Here is a 9,124-nt window from a genome sequence, read left to right as displayed (position 1 = left end):
ACACACACACACTGATTTTCATTAACCCCAAATATTTTTGTGCAACAATGCCAGGAGAGCACCCTTTCTCTAAAACTGAAGCAACATGAAAGGGATGTTCTCAAGGATAACACTGTGACATCTGCTGATTAACTCACTGTCAACACATCTGAAAGGAAAAGGCCTTTCCGACTTCATGAACTGTATGGCATTGCATTTAAATCACTTAAATCACAGTGTGTTTTTTCTTTACACATTCCAAACATCTCAAATGATGATAAGCATTTGCTAAGCTGGCTCTTAAGTCATCATGGGCCATCCCCAGATGTCTGTGTTCTTGTTTCTGAGATTCTAGCTGTGGGGTGAGAGGTGGGCCCAGTTCCGATGCAGTTGGTCCTAGGACTATGGGCAAGCCTGCTCCAGGGTGCTGTCCATGCCAGTTCTGCAATACAACTGTACGTTCCCATCCCCTCAGCATGGCAAGGTTATGGTGAATTTCTTCCAATATAGTTCATTAATTAAAACAATTATTCAAGTTTATTTCTCTCATCCCAGCCCCTAGTCTCCCAGTTCTACTCTCAAAAAGCAACAATGTAGCACAGATACCTTCTATATCCCTTTTCAGATGTGTCTATAAAATCAGACATGAGCTGTACTTTTAACTTTCAGTTGGTAACAAACTATTATCTGTCCATCCATCCATCCATCCATCCACCCACCCACCCACCCATCCATCCATCCATCCATCCATCCATGTATCTATGTATCTTTCATCTATTTGTCTGTCTGTCTGTCTATCCATCATCTACCTTACTATTATTTATTTATCTTACTATCTGTAATCTATTAACATCTATCTATCTGTCTGTCTATCTAATTTCTCATCCACCGATCTTACTATTTTCTATCTTTCATCTATCATCATCTCTTCGTCTGAATACATACATTATACATTTGAAGTTTAGGGACTTTCCGAAATCCTAACCATATTACTTCATCACCTAAAACATTACTAATAGTTTAATAATGTTCCAGATATCTACTCAGGTTTCTATGTATTCAGGTTTCTACAACTGACCCTTAAAATCTTTCCAAGATCTGAAATAGACTTGCTCTTGTAACTGAATGATTCTCTTAAATATCTTTAATCTACTATATCCCTCTCACCTGCTTTCTCATTTCTTTTGCCATTTATCTGAAGGAACCAAATTGGCCTCAAGAGTTATTCAAAGCCTGAATTTTACTAATTACATCTCTCTGGTTTTATTAAACCTACTCTTTATCCTTCCTAGTAAATTAATGCATGTAGAAGTTTGTTGTGATTCAGTGTTGACTTTTTCAGACATAGGATACACTTAAAATGTTCTTCCAGAAGACATCTCAAATCTGTGCTTCATCACCCAATAAAGACATATTGAATTCAAGACAGTCTTCATTTTGTTATTAGTAATCATCAATGTCATTTTCTATATCAACAACATTTGTAGGAAATATTTGATTTGTATGAGTCTCTCATTTATTTGCTGAGTTTTTTATTAAAAGAAAAACTTCATAGGCTCGGACTTAGCTCAGTGTTAGGGCACTTGGCTAGCATGATCACAGCTCTGGGTTTAATTCCCATGGTGTCTGTCACTGTCTGTCTCCCCTGCCCTCTGTCTGTCTGTCTGTCTGTCTGTCTGTGTGTGTGTGTGTGTGTGTGTGAGAGAGAGAGAGAGAGAGAGAGACAGAGAGAGAGAGAGAGAGAGAGAGAGAGAGACAGAGAGAGACAGAGAGAGACACACAGAGAGACAAAGAGACAGAGAAAGAGACACACATAGAGACAAAGGGAGATTGAGATTATCAATTGTTTGGTTATCATTAAGTATAGTTTGGATAGGTAAGGTAAATAAAATGTTTGATATTCTTAAGTCTGCTTTCAAGCCAGTTAGGTCTTTAGCATCCTACAAAGGTGCCAATGAATTTTTATGCTTGTTTATACACTTTTAATTATGAATTTATGTAATATGCATTTCAATACATTGCAGTTTAGATTTCCAATCACCTGTACTTTCAAAATTTACAGTGTTGAACATTTCCTTCTTGGTTAGTCTGCAAAACTGGTCAAGGTAAGAAGTAGTTTGTGAATGTATTTCTAACCATTTAGGACTCTGAACAAGATGACAGATCTAAGACTTGGCAAGTGATGAATGTCTGCTGTAGAGTTCAGCCCTTTGCAACCAGGAAATCCCAGTGGAAAGGACTGTGTTTGGTGACAGGCACATTTTCCAAGACTGGGCTCTGAGCCTAATCCCTTCACTACAGACAGCATCAGGAGTCCCCATGACGCACATGGTTAAAGGTCACTGGGTTTGAGTACTTTTGTGAACCAGTTGTCTGCATGTTCTTTATTTATGGTACATAGGCATGATGACAGTGTGTCTTAAATATGGGAAGTGCACAACACTGAAAGGTTAAATAGTGAAAAAAGAGTCTTTACCCCATCCCTGTCCCAGTGATTCAGTTCCTTTCTCTGCAAGCCTTTGTCACTGCAAGGTCCTCATATTTCTTCGTAAGGTCCGTCTCTGTACAAATCAGCACACACTGAGCAACCGTATGAGGTGTCAGACAGCATCAACAGACCCTGATTCTAAGCAGATGTAGCTTCTCTTGTCAGGACTACAGGTGTCACCCTGATAGAGACAAGTGTGGTTTTGTTTGTGGTCCTTGTTTTATTTTCTACTTTTACAACTTTCTTAAAGAAGGCACTTCCATTTTAGTGTAGGAGACAAAGGCTAATGGATAAGCTATTGGAAAGATGAGGTGAGGTTGGAGTCAAGAGCTCAAACTACAAATAATTAAACTACTCTGCTTGGGAACATGTTTTGAAACTTTATCCCATACAGAAAGGGATGAGAGAAGAGAGAAGATTCAGCAAGAAGGCTGAGACCCAGGAGCAACCTCAGGAGTGGGACAGTGAAAAGAACTCCCAAGAGCCAGGCCATTTCCTGTGCCATCTGGAGGTGTTGCTGTGGTCTTGCACACAGCTAAGGGATGCCTGTACCTTCCTATGTGTGGTGTGGATGGGTGCACTCACATGGACAGAAGTGTCTGGGCTTCACCCCTCGATTGATGCAGTGATGAACAGATGGAAGGCAGAAGTCTGAAGGCATAGCAAGTGGGAGAACATAGAATCCACTTCCACTCTAAAAACGTGTGCATCTTAATACAGGCTTTAGATTTCCACAGAACATGAAAAGGCTCTTCACAAAGAGCGACACAGAGTTGCATAGGGTTTGGGATGTTATATAAAGATATGAGGGGGGGGCAAGAGCCCCCAAACATTAATTCATCTGGCCAATATTTTTCTAAGTTGCAGTTAAGGGTTTTGGAGCTGGGAGTTTCAGCTATGGAAACAAAGAAAAGAAAGGGGCTGGGGAGAGGAAGTGGGGGATTTCTTTTATCATTATGAAGTCTACATTTTTATTTATTTATTTATTTTTTTGGCAGAGATGTGAGAGTTCTCCAAGACTGGCCAAGAGGGTAAGACAGTGAGAAGAAAATTGTGATGATCAGAAGAAAGAAGATCTAGCAGACTTCTCAAGAGACATACACAGAACACATGTGGAAAATCCATCCATCCATGTGAGGAGGCTGGCCTCAGACAGTCATTGAAAAAAGGGCAGGCTACACAGGAAGCCCGGAAGGCTCTACATAGTTACCAGCCTCACCACCCCAGTTCTTACACTAAGAACAGATCCTGGATTTGGGAGGCTTGTAGGCTGCATGTATTGGGTAGGGACAACTCTGAGGAAGAGGCCTTTGCTGAGTTCTTCACCAGCTACACGATCATGCTAAGTTTTTGTTGGTAGAATTTGTTAACATAATATCATGCTCAGAGGGTTTACAAGATGGCCATCTGTGGTATAATACATAAGCCAGGTGGAACACATATTAAACAAAGCCTGATAGTCACACAGTTGAGACCGTCTGGGCTAGCAACAGGAGGGATGAAGGTTTACACAATAAACTCTTAATCTGCTTGATGCACATACTTGGGGATTCGAAAAAGCCTGTGAAGTTGGCATCAGACCATGCTTCTGTTCCTGTGGGTAGTTTAACAAGGGAATGTCCTCAGGTGTCTCAGAAACTTAGCACAGCCATTGCTGTACAACTGTCTTCAAAACTTATACCCAGGGTTTTTGTTTTGACCTGACAGACCAAAACACACCAGACTCAGGACTCAGTATAAGGAGGGCCCACTTGATCGTTCCCTGAGAATCTTATCACATTGGACCTGTGGTGCCTGGGTTTTGATTCCAAGGCATTTTGGCTTGTGGAAGGGAAATGGATGTGGCAGACAAATTAGTGCAGGCCAGTCTGTCCCTTGGTAGGCTGTCAGACAGTAAGGAGCCAGCGTCACATCATACTGAGCCCCAGACTAAGAGCAGGTCAAGAAGGAATGACCATGTCTAAAGCCTTTAAAGTGCCCTCAAAGCCAGGGTGTCCCAGGCAGCTTTGAGAGTGATTGGATCAGGGCTATTTGTATGACTCAATCTTCTCAGAAGGACAAGGACAGACACACACAGAAGTGCTGCTGGATGAAAACAGCAGCAGGCTGGACATGGGTGCAGGGCATCCTGGCAGAAATCTGGTATGGAGATGGAGAGGGATGAGTGAAGTCCTCTGAGCGGCTCGGCATCAGTGCACATACCTAAGTCCTACTGGGGAAGCAGAGGTGACAACTGCCTTTGAGGTTCTCCTCTGTAGGTAGACATCAGCTTGCTGTTGCCTCAAGGTGAGATCTAGTCCTAACTAGTACTGAAGGCTGATCGACAGGGCCAGGCCTGTCAGCTGGTGGGCCAATGCCATCTGGGAACCTCACTGAAGCTTCCCAGTACCCCAGGGGGCATGAACCCTACTCAGTCTTCACCACAGTGCCTTGGTACGTGCCCTTTGCCTCAAAGACAATGTCTCCCTTCCTCCCCAAACTCTTCTCTACATCTAGCAAGCTTCCTTCAGATCTTTTTTTTATTTGTCAATGTCTCCAAAACCTCTAATTGAGGTATTAAAAACTTCACCTTTATGTTTTTATTCTGTTACAGGCTGTTCAGTAATGGCTGAACTGAAAAGGAATATATATACCCACCTTTCTGTGGCATATGATAAGCATACTGGAGTGTTCACGTATGAATCATGTCTTTGTGAAAATATATACATGTTTGCACATGGATTGGCTCTCATCATATAAGACTTAAGCTGATGAATAAAATTGTAATGATATCTACTAAACACTGAGGCTTTTGACTCAGAATCAAAAGAGTAAGTTCGTGATTGTGTTCTGTTGAAACGTGTGCTTTCCCATTAATCCAAGAGTCTAAGGACTGAGTGGCCCTGTTTTCCAGTACTGACCCTCAGTACTTGACAGAAACATAACCGTTTAATTGGCTTAGACTTAAGATGCATCCAGCATGTTTTCCATCAGCAGAGTTGAACATAAAACTCATGCTAAACTCACATGTTTCAGATGTACCCTTTCAACCCTTCCAAAACACATCTTCTCCTTTTATCTAAACTACTTGGCTAATAAAATTTTATCCTTTGGCCATAAAAAAGCTTTTATTACCAAAGCAATAAGGTGTAAGGAGGAGATTACCATGGCGGAATCTTTATAGTTTATTATATAGTTAATCACAAAGATAAAGTGTCATTTCATAATAACGTTTCCACTCTCCTGATTCTTTCTATAGGGAACTAATAACGACGATAAAAGGAATCGGGAGGGCTCTCCAGTTGGAATATATTTGTGATTTTCTGCTCTGTGGAAGACTTGTCTTTAACTCTGAGACCAAGGCATGGAGTAACCAAAACAGTTTCTTCTGGAAGCTTAGATGAGCTTACAGGCTTCCTATACTTACAAGGTGAAGATGCTATGGTAGGCAGGCAGCCACAGGACCATCACTGTTGAGAGCCCGCTGGTGCACATTGAGGAATGAAAGACAAATTATGAAACAGAACCTCAACCAGTGTGGGCAGTGGCTAGAACCGGGTGTCGAGGAGTTAAAACAAGGCCAGTTCTACCTCTGATACTTTGTGTCAGGAAGCCTTTAAAGAGAGAAACTGCTGGGAACCATCTGATCCCAGACAACTGTGGTTCAGAAGCATCTATGGTCAGTATACTTGAGTGGGCGCTCCGTAACTCCTTACTCACCATGCAAACAAACTGGGAGCACCAGAGGAGATGGAGGGAGGGGACACAGGCTGTATCCTGGCCTCTTGGTGCAGAAAGGTGAGGTGCTGGGGAGAAAGGATGATAAGAAGGGCTAGGGAATTCTTCAGCCCTGCCAGCCCGTGCCACGCAGCCCAAGCATGCAAATGAGTGATAAGCCCTAAAGAAAGACTTCCTGGCATAAGACTTTTCTTTCCTTCCTTCCCACCTTTTTTAATTAAAGAAGAAAAGTAATTTAAGAATACCCCCACCCTACTTTGGGCTCTGTTCCTTATTACTGTGGAGTCAAAGAGCTATGGGGTTCCCTTGTTTGTTCAGCAGAGCCCTGTGGCCCCTTGATGGGCCTGCAGCTGGGGAGTTCTCTGTTATTCACAAGCCCAAGTGCTGATGGGAGGGGGGCTTCTGTGCTGCCCGACAGCTCAGAGATCTTTGTCCTCTGGATGAGGGGTTCGTACTCACTAGGGACGAGCAGGAGAAGTTCCTCTATAGGCGAGGCCCATGAACTTGATCCATGAGTCCCATCTCTGACCCAACTTAAATATTCCAGCCCTTCTTGAGACCAAAGCATAACTAGTCAAGGGCCTAGCTCAGCTACTTCTCAACAACTGCAGCTGTCACCTGAGTCTCTTCCTTGGCTTGATGACCACAAGTGCATTGCAGCACATGTGTGGTTCTGTATTCCTAGGCTAGGAGGGTCAGCAGTTCTAGCTGCAAATGACACCCCACCCACTCTGATCTCACAGGCTACCAATCTCCAAGTTCCTTTCATCACTTTAAGGATCTTTCCATTCGGTCCCCTCCTCTGTACTCTGTTGGTTATGGTGTCACCATCACTCTTCTGTCCCGAGTAGTCTATCCAGTAGAGAAATGCCTCTCCCACCCACTTCCACTGTAGCAGACTTAAGAGTAGGTGGCTGTATTTATTATATTTTCGCTGCATTGCTGGGATTCCTGGACTGCCATCCTCCACTCTATACATTTTTTGCCTTTTACAATTACCTAATTTCTTCTCATAACTGGAAATATAGGATTTTTTCCCTTGAATACAACAATGACAACAAGCGGATCTTCTAAAGACTCGACAGTGTCATTCACTAAACACACAAACCAATACAGGTCTTCAGTAGAAGAATGAGCCTTTGAAAGTTTCCCACTAACCACAACCATCAAAGAGGTAAGACAGCTGGCCTTCCTGCAGGAAGCACACTCAGCTACAAGGCAAAGCAAATACCCCAGATATGAACAACTGGACTCAATTTATCACTTGGGCTGAGGCCCATTTAATTTTAGTTGCTTTTACCAGAGAGGATATAATGTGTTAATGTCTCCTAATTTTGCCTATTACATGTTCAAATCATACAATACTTTGAAACCACAATTGACAACTATTTGACTATACCATTTAAGTTGCATTTTGGGAACGAGACCTGCAGACTGCAGACTAACTTCTAATACTCATCAGACTCTGGAGTTCTTCAAAACAAACATGAAACCCCACCAGGATTCATGTATCTTCTTGAAATTTTTCAAAGGACAAGAGAAACAAAATTCTCCAAGTCTAAAACCTACAATACCAACTGTTTAGCTAGGAATATACAAATTTAGTTATTAAATATTTTCTTGTCTTCTCTAATTATACCTTGGGTTAGTCTGTTTCAATGAGAAAATAACTGCATTTCAGCTTCACTGTAAAAAGATAGGACTTAGTTCTCCCCCCATCTTTTAAAGCTACATTATAGAAGAGGAAAGGAAACTATGGGCGCCAGTTTTCTTTGGACATCTTTACTTCATCTTACGCACTCATTAAAGACAGCAAGACAAAATTAAACATTTCAAAATAAAACAAAGCAAGACAACATTCTTTGTCTCGTGCACAAGATAGAGCCAAGCACTTTTATACTCTGCTACTTTTTCTTCCAAAAACATTTGTTTGCTTTTTTGAAAAAACAGACTGGGATGGGGGAAGTTATCTGTGCAGATGCCGTCACCGATGCTGAGTGTGAGTTCTAAGTGTGGTACCCGAAGGACCAGGAGTGTCATCACATCTAACCTGAGGCAGTCAAGCCTGGCTATCTGGCCAGTTTTAGACTTCTGGCTCTCAGGTGAAGAAGGAAGGGAGAGAAAATGCATCCTGGGATTTTCTAGTCAAGCAAAAGCAAGCACCATTATCTCAGTTAACACACTGCTTTAAGTAGCTCCACATTGAGAAGGCAAATAAACACTAAAGTCTAAAAAGGAGGCTTTCCTACTCCCTTTACTACAGACGAATGGTAGTTTCTGTGTCTAGTTTATAAGTAGATTTTCTGATTTGAGAGGCATGTGTCCCACTCTATCAACTGGTGGGATGAAGCTCGGGGAATTTTGTCTTCTCAGACACTGTGATCTTGCATGCTTCAATTCCCTTCTTTATGTGGCAAATTTCTATTCTTCCTTGAAGATTCAAGGGTCCCCTCCTTGATGAACCCTTTCCTAAACAGCCTCCAGGGTTCACTTGCTCATGCCTGGCCCCTGAGCCCAGGGCTCACCAGCTCACAGCTGGTCCCTGCATCCAGGGCTCACCTGCTCACACCTGGTCCCTGCACTGGATGCTCCACTGTACTACCTGCCACACTGGTTTTGTTGTGTTGCTTGGTTCTGTTTGCATCTACTGGACAAGGCTTTTTCAGGAAGGAACACCCTTATCCTTCAGCATTTGCAGCAGTGCTTCTCCAGCTGTGGTGTTCAGGCTAGCTCTCTCAGTGTAATGCATGGAATGCAGATTATGGGTCAATTCTACACTCATGGGAGCAGAATTTCTGGGTAGTGGCTCGGATGCCCCTTATTCACAAATAAACTTGAGAAGTGCCACTGAGGGCACAGTCTTCTACCCATGAGATGAGCGAATGAGGGAAGGGAGAGAGAGAGAGAGAGAGAGAGAGAGAGAGAGAGAGAGAGAGAGAG

The 9,124-nt window shown here is 42.6% G+C and overlaps 1 protein-coding gene across 9 annotated transcripts in view; it reads right to left on the bottom strand.

The window, feature by feature from the left end:
- The window catches only part of Spats2l (spermatogenesis associated serine rich 2 like), a 167,390-nt gene that overhangs the window by 22,840 nt on the left and 135,426 nt on the right, over positions 1-9,124 (bottom strand). The window lies entirely within an intron of this gene.

This window comes from Grammomys surdaster, unplaced genomic scaffold (assembly GCF_004785775.1).
Source record: "Grammomys surdaster isolate TR1022 unplaced genomic scaffold, NIH_TR_1.0 165, whole genome shotgun sequence".
In the NCBI taxonomy this organism is placed as follows: Eukaryota; Metazoa; Chordata; class Mammalia; order Rodentia; family Muridae; genus Grammomys; species Grammomys surdaster.
This window is presented reverse-complemented; position numbering and strand designations above follow the sequence as displayed.